The following is a 9,254-nucleotide window of genomic DNA, read 5'->3' on the forward strand; positions in this document are numbered from 1 at the left end:
GATGGGAATTGGGATCGATGGGGGGTCGTTTTGTGTTCTACAACCTAGGGTTTTTTTTTCCTCTGGTTGTTTGCTTCTGAAGAAGATGATGGCTCAAAGGGAGGGGGTCGTGTATTTTCTGAGAATTGCGGCGAATCTATTTTGTCTCTTAGGTCTAGGTGTATTTTTTGGCTCTCTTTTCAGCTTTTTTCCTTAGCGTTTTTTTTGTATTTCAGCTCTTTTTGTGTTTGTATCTTTTTTGCTTTTTTTTTTATCTCTTTAGAAAATGACGGATCTCACGGTCAACAAAAACAGTGCCTTCAGCTTTTTCCTTGATTCACTCGATGAAGAAGAACGATTTTATGCGTCATTTTCTTGGTCTTCTTTGATTTTGGAAGAAGACAAAACGGCAGATCTAATTTTTTTAGGGCTCTCTTTATTTTAGGTGTTAGATACTATTATATAGGGGTAGGGATTAGGTTAGGGGTATGGGCCTAGGAATTATGGGCTAGGTCCAAAATTAGGCTTAAAAATGGGTTGCTCGAACCCAAGTTTTATTCTTTCTCCGCGAACGAGCCTAAAAATATGATCTCATTTATTAATTAATCCTACTTAAGTAAAATAACCATTAAAATAAGACTGGCCGTTAAAATAAAACTATTTTTGGTATTTTTCAAGATTAAAATGATTACAAAACATTAATGAAACTATTTCTTTTTTGTAATTTTTATTTTCTTGTAATAAAATAAATAAAAGAGTAAAAATTAGTTGAAATAGCTATATTAGGCCTAAATTAAATATTTACGTGCTAAAATATAAAAAAAATTGGGGAGGGTCAAAAATCACATGTCTACAAGGGAAGGCACTCGAACTGGAAACGCGAAGAGTTTTCGGACAAAGAAAGACTAGACAGGTTTTTTGACCCGACCCTTGTTTAAGGAGACCAAAACTAAGAAAAAAGGGAAATGTGACCAAGCCTTGGTATCTGAGCTGCCTACATATCCTTGGCTATAAAGGAATCAGGTCACATGTAGTTCAGAAGTGAGTGAGATGATGGAGTATGCCGAGGTGGAGAGCCGATTGAGGTGTCGTCAAGGTTCTAGTCCCCGGTCCTGTTATTACATCAAAATGAAAAATGAAAAAGACTGACTAAGCCTATCAGCTGCGAGTTATAAGATTCCTATCTATGAGTCTTCTGAATCTTGATCTTGAGTCTTGGTTGGTTCTTCATGCAGACCCTGATCTGAATCTTGATGCCTGTTAGCTGCAGGTGTTGGTTCAATCTTCTTCAGCTTTTCAAACCAAGACGGGACATACAGAGCTTGTGACCTCAGCCTTGTCTTGAGCAGCTCACATCTTTCATAAACATCTGCATTTGGATTCACTTCTTGTCTTTCTTTTTTTTCTTTTTATTCTAGATTGTGACTAACTTCTGTTGATCATCTTGGACTGCTGACCTGCATTCTTGACGCGAGCTTCTTTTGTTGCTGACCTGAATTGCATTTTGAATTGAATTCCCTTTTTTTTCAGGTGAGAGCCTGATTGCTGAACTTGAACCGTCTTCTCTTGTTACTTGACATTGTTTTCCCTTGCACCTTGAACCATTTTCCCTTGAAACTTGAACTGTCTTCCTTCGAAACTGCTTTCCCTTGAAACTTGAGTTGTCTTCCCTCGAAACTGCTTTCCCTTGAAACTTAAGTTGTCTTCCTTCGAAACTGCTTTCCCTTGAAACTTGAGTTGTCTTCCCTTGTTCTCCAGGTGGGCGCCTGATTACAACAAAACAAACAAAACAAAAGAAATTTTCCTGCCCCAGTTTGATATTGGGAACATCTGTGAGTGTTAACAAAACTATAAATCACCTGCGTTGCTGATGAAGGATGCAACGATGAGAGTAAAATTAATGACTCGACTAGGATGTGTGTCTCCTAAACGTGATTGAGCTTGCGAAAAACTATAAACTAAGCTTGACTAAAGTAAAAACTGACCCTATTCTCCAGGCGGGACCCCTGATTTCAAGAAAACTAAAAATTGACCCCTCTCTTTTTCAATTCAGACTTCCCTTTTTTTAAATTATAATCCTAGGAGAAAATTCATCGGACTAGGTTTTCTATCTTAGGAGAAAAATTCATCAGACTAAGATTTTGATCCTAGGAGAAAATTCATCAGACTAGGTCCCCCTTTTTGTTATCTTAGGAGAAAGATTCATGAGACTAAGATTTCTATCCTAGGAGAAAGTTTATCAGACTAGGTCTTCTATCTTAGGAGAAAGATTCATCAGACTAAGATTTCGATCCTAGGAGAAAATTCATCAGACTAGGTTTTCTATCTTAGGAGAAAGATTCATCGGACTAAGACTTCGATCCTAGGAGAAAATTTATCAGACTAGGTCTTTTTTTTTTAAAATTATTATCCCAGGAGAAAATTCATCGGACTAGGTTTTATCATAGGAGAAAATTCATCAGACTAAGACATTTATCCTAGGATAAAGATTCATTAGACTAGGTTTGCTTATCTTAGGAGAAAGTTCATCAGACTAAGATTTCTATCCTAGGAGAAAATTCATCAGACTAAGATTTCTTATCTTAGGAGAAATATTCATCAGACTAAGATTTCTACTGGGCGCAAAATCCATCAGACTAGGACTTTTTATCCTAGGAGGAAAAATGTGAAGATCAATGGCAAGATTTTACGCATTATAGCAAAACAAATAAAGTCAAAGTTTTGAGAAACTTCCCTTTCTCTTCTTCTCTTTTTATTCTTCATTTTTTTTAACCACTTTCCTTGCACTGCTTTGTTCCTGTTTCAACAAAGAAAAATTTGTCAGTTTTGAAAATGGTGGTCGATTTTTGGCCTTGAGTCTTGAGCAGCTTGGCTTTTGCTCGATCGGCCTCAGTCGGTCTCAAGAAACTTTTGTTCTGCACCAACTCTGATTGTTTCACCCAGTACCATTTGTATTTGCAGCTCAATCAGCTTATCACAACTAAAGATCTTTGCTTAGATGACCTTTTCCGATATCTTGAATGACTTCCTACTTTTGAGCAATTTGTATACCAAAGAGAATCACAAGTTATCTTTGCTTGCGCCAAGTAAGCTGACAAGAGTCTTGGAGGGGGGAGCTTTTGCATGAATCCTCAAGGCATGTTAACTGTAACAACTGAGTGTGCTGGCCAAATTTACTTTATGCAACTGAAAAGTTGATAGCAGACTTTGAAATCTTTTCTTACTTGTTTTGACAAGTACTGACTCAAAGTGAAGGACACGTTGATGCAAAGAAACAGTATTAACAAAAAATGCCCCTGTCGGGAAGGACAGGGGAAAAGTTTTTTTTGTTTTTTTCAATAACTAGTCTTAATGACCATGACATGCATTTTGGACTTAACGACTGATCTACCAAATTAATCCAATCTTCCTTTTTACCATTTTTATGACCTTTGAAGTCAGGCTTGTTCGTGTCAATTCTTCACATCAGCTACACGACTCACGACTAGTGGTGCCTCGAGGGATTTTCACCAACAAGTCTCTCTCATTTATTTATCACTTCTTACCATCGCCTTACAGAGCCCGTGAAGGTTTTCACTAGTAAGACTCTCTCATTTTCTTTTATTTTTCTTTTTCTTTTGCATCCTTGTGCGAGCAACTTGATCGTGTTCTATGTCGCGTGACAGCCGTTGCTCATTGCATGCTTCTCTTGGCATTCTTGAAGGCATATCAGGAGGTCTTTATTTGAAAGTTTTTGGATAGGGTTGGACAGAAGGGTGGCATAAAAGCTCAACGTAGACTCAAAATAAAGGGGGTGTAGACTTACAACTCTTGGAATCGACTCTTTCAAAAGTAAAATAAAATCTTTGCCCTAGTTTCAGATACAGGGAATTTTTTTTCCTCTTTTCTGAATTCTTATTTGGTTGGACCGAACCGTGAGGATGCCTACGTATCCTTTTTTAAAGGAATCAGGTCTAACGTAGTTCAAACATCTGACCTAACTAATTTTTTTCATTTTTCTTTCTGTTGTTTTTTGTTTTCTTTTCTTCTTTTTTTCTTTTTTTTCTTTTTTTTTCAAAACAAGTTGCCCCACCTTCTATTTTTTGAGGGCATAGACTTATGACAATTCTTTTCTTCTTCTTCTTCTTCTTCTTCTTCTTCTTCTTCTTCTTCTTCTTCTTCTTCTTCTTCTTTTTTCACTTGAACTTTCAAAGAGCTGCCCCAGTTTGTATTCTTGGGGCATGGACCTTTATTGTTATTATTTTTTTATTATTTTTTTTGACTTTTGACTCTAAACTTGATTCCAAAAGAGGGTGGTCAAATAAAATAACACAGGTTCAAAGGGGTGACAAAGGATATAAAGTATTTGGGTAGCAGAAAAAGGGCCTCCCAACCTCGAAAACGCCAAACACAGTATCTTTCACAATCACGACATTTATGGACCTGTTGCTTTCTGGGTCTTTTTCAGTGTAAAGCTGTATGAGCAATACTTTCCTTGCAGTGAATGCCCCTTGTCAATTCGGGTGACTTTTCTTGGATTTTGTCTTGATGAAGAAGATGCATTTTGCCACTAACTAATCTATTTTAAGTTGTCTGGAATAGACAATCTTTTGAAAAACACTTTCTATCTCTTAGTGCTAAATAAATTTCAACCCGTCCGATCATCCTTAAGCCTGATCTTCTCAAAATGATTCAAAAAGAATAGATCCTTAACTTCTATGAGCATGACTGCTTTGGTTCCATGTAAACTGGGCTCATGCTTTTTTCCAATTGTTTCATGTATCTATTCATCTTCAATAGTGTCTCTTTCTCACTTATCCAATTCAAGACTAAATAAGTTTTCTAAGATCTGGCCAAAAATTCCTGCTACATGTCATGTCACCAAAAACTAGCATGAACAAAACTATGCACAAAATGGACACAAAATGACTGACTGATTTTTATTGAATAAAGGATAGCAGGGTCCAATAACACAAAAGAAGAAGAAAAAAATGATAAAATAAGCTACCATGGCTAAAAGAGGAGTGACTTTTCAGTTACTAAGCAACATCTTAGCCACACATTCGCATATCAGCATTACTACGGCATTTAACCATTTTAATTGCTTTGGATTCAACACTCAAATTTTGACGATCATCCTGAGCAGCCCATGTCCTATTGCTCAAATCTGGTAAAGTCAACCCCACATTTGCCTCCATTTTAAATTTTTCACCGCCAACTTGCCTACTTGCCTTTTTGTGACCCTGGATCAACAACAATGGTGCGTATTCCCTTGGTTGAGAAGATACTTTTATTTCCGAGAGATCTTGGATTGTTCTTGTGACTCGCCATTGCAAACCAACAAACCGACCACCTTTGACTAGCTTTTATTTCAAAACAACAACCATGTTAGAATAAACACTCTTTCTTTCTTTTTCCTTTTTTCTCTTTTCTCTTTTTTTCTTGTTTCTTTCCTTTCTTTTTTTTTTGGTTTTTCTTTTTTTTTTTCTCTTTTTCATTTACCCTTTTTTTAAACCATTCGATCGAACCTGATGTGGGTTGCCTACGTATCATGTGGGAACATAAATCAGATCTTGCGTAGTTCGAGAAGATCAGGAATAAAGGAAATAAACTAACTCTTTTTTTTTCGAATAAAATACTTACAAAGAAGAAAGAAAATATTTTTGGATTTCGATTTGTTTGTTTTTTTTTAAAAAAAGAATTTTTGAAAAGAAAGACGTTTAAAGAAATATTTTTTTGAATTTTAATTTCTTTTTCTTTTTTCTTTTTTTTTCTTTGAAAATTTCGAAAGAAAAACTTCTAAAGAAGAAAGGAAATATTTTTGGACTTTTACTCTGAATTTATGAAAGAAATACTACAAAAGAAAAGAGAAAATATTTTTTGAATCTTGAATTTTCTTTTGAATTTTTAAACAAATATTTTTGGATTTTGAGAGAGATTAAAAGGAAATATTTTTGTATTATTTTTTTTAAAAAAATTGAGGTCTAAAAGAAAGACTTTCTAAAGAAGCGAGTAATGGAAAATATATTTGGATTTTTTTTGAATATGGTGGGCCGGAACCGAAGAGGTTTGCCTATGTATCTCACATCCGGTGAGAATCAGACCCGCGTAGTTCGTCCGTTTTGACGGAACAAAAGAAAATATGACTTATTTTGAAATGACTTTTCTTTTCTTTTTTTTTTCAAAATTTCAACAGAATTTCAGGGTAATTCAAATACCTACCTCTCACTCTTTTTCTTTCATCTTTTTTTTTGATTTCATTTTTTTTCATTTTCTTTCCCTATTCTAGAAGCCAGTCAATATGCAAGCCGAAATAGACAGATACACAAGTAGCACGTAAGATGTATTAGGATGGTCTTTTAATTTGGGTGCACCTGTCCTAGACAGACCCAACCCCTGTGTTGAGTCCCCAAAGTCAAATGCACATGATACAAACAAACATTCCTACTAGGGATCCGACATGAGGCTGAGTTATTCTAGGTTCAAAACTTAGGTATATTGTTCTAGACTTGTGTACCCGAGCGGAGAACTCGATCCGAGAAGGGGCTACGTACCGGGAACCAAAAGGCCATCCGGCTTTGTAACTTGTCCGAGACTCTTTCTTATTCCAGGTATGACACTAACAGAATAGGGAGTCACGCTAGTGTGCATATCCCCGAAGATGAGAAGATAAGGGTTTTGTAACAGTTTATAAACAGTTCAGAAAATATCAAAGCGGTAAAAAGCAGCACTTAGCACATTAGGCCCAAACATGTGAATAAAATCAAATAATAAATAAAGCCAAATATAACAATTATTCTAAACTCGAATTCTTGAACCCTAAACCAGAGATTCTGGGTTCTGATCCTCAACAGAGTCGCCAGAGCTGTCACACCTCCTTTTTACCACCCAAGGGAAGATATAAGGGAGTTTTTCCAATTTAAGTGACAATCGAAACGAGACTATTTATTTAAAAATTCAGAGTTTCCACTTGGAATAATTTATGGTGTCCAAGTCACCGGTTTAAAATCCTGAATCGAGGAAGTTCACCCTTATTTATGGTCTACGAACACATAAATCCGGGTAAGAAATTTTGTTAACCCGGAAGAAGGTGTTAGGCATTCCCGGATTCCATGGTTCTAGCACGATTGCTCAATTGTTATAACTGGCCTATTATCTGATTTTAGTACATGTTTTAGCCTATGATGCAATCTTAACTCATTAGCTGCTTTTAATCATCTTTAAGGAAGATTGCAATGTCATTTAAAATATGTCTTGAACCACGTCAGATAAATGCACCCGCGGTACTCGACATACTTTATCTAACATTATTTAGATTTTGATTTGGGTCACATAAATGTGCACCCAAGTTTAGGAAGGTAATTTTTAAAATAGTGCACCTAAAGCAACTACAAACATCATTTTTAATATCGTAATCGTGAATTATAGATATGGAGTTGTAACTAGCTCTTTAAATATTAGCAAACTATTATGATGGCTCAAACCAAAATGAATCAAACAGCTCTACATATGGGCAGTACCAAAACTTGCCACAAAATGACAAAAATCAAAGCAATAGGATGAAAGCAACACAAATCTTTCCAATCAAATGGCGTGACCAATATCACACAAAACACCGAACCAACAAAACAATATTCAACCATTGAGCAAAGTTAACGCTCACTGGCCCCGAAATTGGTTTCACAAAAATTCAATAAAAACAATATTCAACAAAAGAATATTTAACTATATTAGCTTCTTAAGACGCAGAGCACTATAACACTCAAATGACCCATAGCTCAAGATCATTATCATCTAATGTTTTGGATGCCAATTTAGCTATGTAAGAATGAAATAAAAGAGACCAATTGAAATAGAGAATTCACAGTAAACAAATTATTAAGATAATCTTGAATCGATCTAACGACATAGCCAATAAACCACTTTGTTTTCACATTTTAATGGAAGAAAGGGCGGAAAACTGAAGAAGCCATAATAAGGCTTTTCAATTACTCGCAAAGGAAGATTAACGAACCTGAAATCGAACAGAAAATGTAGCAGCGCCGGAACCTCGTCGGAATCTCAAACGGAACTGAACAACGACTTCAAATCGCTTCCAACATCTCGGCTCCAAACAACTTTCCAAACGAGCTTCAAAATGGAATCTATGAATTTGAAACTAAAAAAATCGAGATCGAACCAAAGAGAAGAAGCAGAAACTTCACTATTTTTTGGATTAAAATTTGGTTGTTGTAACGGTGTTGTGTCTAGGCATGAGACGACGACGAGATGTTGTAGGCTGAAGGAGAGGATGAATAAGGGTCAGCTGGTTCATGTCCGTTTGGTCGCTGCTTGTTCGAGTAGCTGATGGAGTGAGCTCAGGGAAATGACTGGTTTTGTGAGGATGAGGGGACGGGTGTTGCTGCTCGAACGGTCTTGTGAGAATGAGCAGCGGCTGGTGTTGTTTTCCGGCGAGGTGAGGGTGAAGAGAAGGAGGAGCAGCGATGATGGGAATGGGGATCGATAGGGGGTCGTTTTGTGTTCTACAGCCTAGGTTTTTTTTTTGTTTTTGTTTTTGCTCTGGTTGTTTGCTTCTGAAGAAGATGATGGCTCAAAGGGAGGGGGGTCGTGTATTTTCTGAGAATTACACCGAATATGTTTTGTCTCTTAGGTCTAGATGTATTTTTTGGCTCTCTTTTTAGCTTTTTTCCTTAGCGTTTTTTTTGTATTTCAGCTTTTTTTTGTGTTTGTATCTTTTTTTTTTGTTTTTTTTTATCTCTTTAGAAAATGGCGGATCTCAAGGTCAACAAAAACGGCACCTTCAGTTTTTTCCTTGATTCACTCGATGAAGAAGAACGATTTTAGGCGTCATTTTCTTGGTCTTCTTTGATTTCGGAAGAAGACAAAACGACGGATCTAATTTTTTTAGGGTCTCTCTTTATTTTAGGTGTTAGATACTATTATATAGGGGTAGGGATTAGGTTAGGGGTATGAGCCTACGAATTATGGGCTTGGAAATTATGGGCTAGGTCCAAAATTAGGCCTATAAATAGGTTGCTCGAGCCCAAGTTTTATTCTTTCTCCGCGAACGAGCCTAAAAATACGATCTTATTTATTAATTAATCCTACTTAAGTAAAATAACCATTAAAATAAGACTGACCGTTAAAACAAAACTATTTTTGGTATTTTTCAAGATTAAAATGATTACAAAACATTAATGATTTTTTTTTGTAATTTTCATTTTCTTGTAATAAAATAAAGTAAAAGAGTAAAAATTAGTTGAAATAGCTATATTAGGCCTTAATTAAATATTTAC

The 9,254-nt window shown here is 35.9% G+C and overlaps 1 long non-coding RNA gene across 1 annotated transcript; it reads right to left on the reverse strand.

Annotated features, from left to right (window-relative positions):
• Positions 1-4,873: 4,873 nt before the first annotated feature.
• Positions 4,874-8,872, reverse strand: LOC107825963 (uncharacterized). Its single transcript, XR_001657183.2, has 2 exons — positions 7,973-8,872; positions 4,874-5,321 (listed from the first exon to the last, which is right to left on the reverse strand). It is a non-coding gene; the product is annotated as an uncharacterized LOC107825963 (long non-coding RNA).
• Positions 8,873-9,254: the final 382 nt, after the last annotated feature.

The sequence above is a fragment of the Nicotiana tabacum genome, chromosome 20, assembly GCF_000715075.1.
Source record: "Nicotiana tabacum cultivar K326 chromosome 20, ASM71507v2, whole genome shotgun sequence".
Classification (NCBI taxonomy): domain Eukaryota; kingdom Viridiplantae; phylum Streptophyta; class Magnoliopsida; order Solanales; family Solanaceae; genus Nicotiana; species Nicotiana tabacum.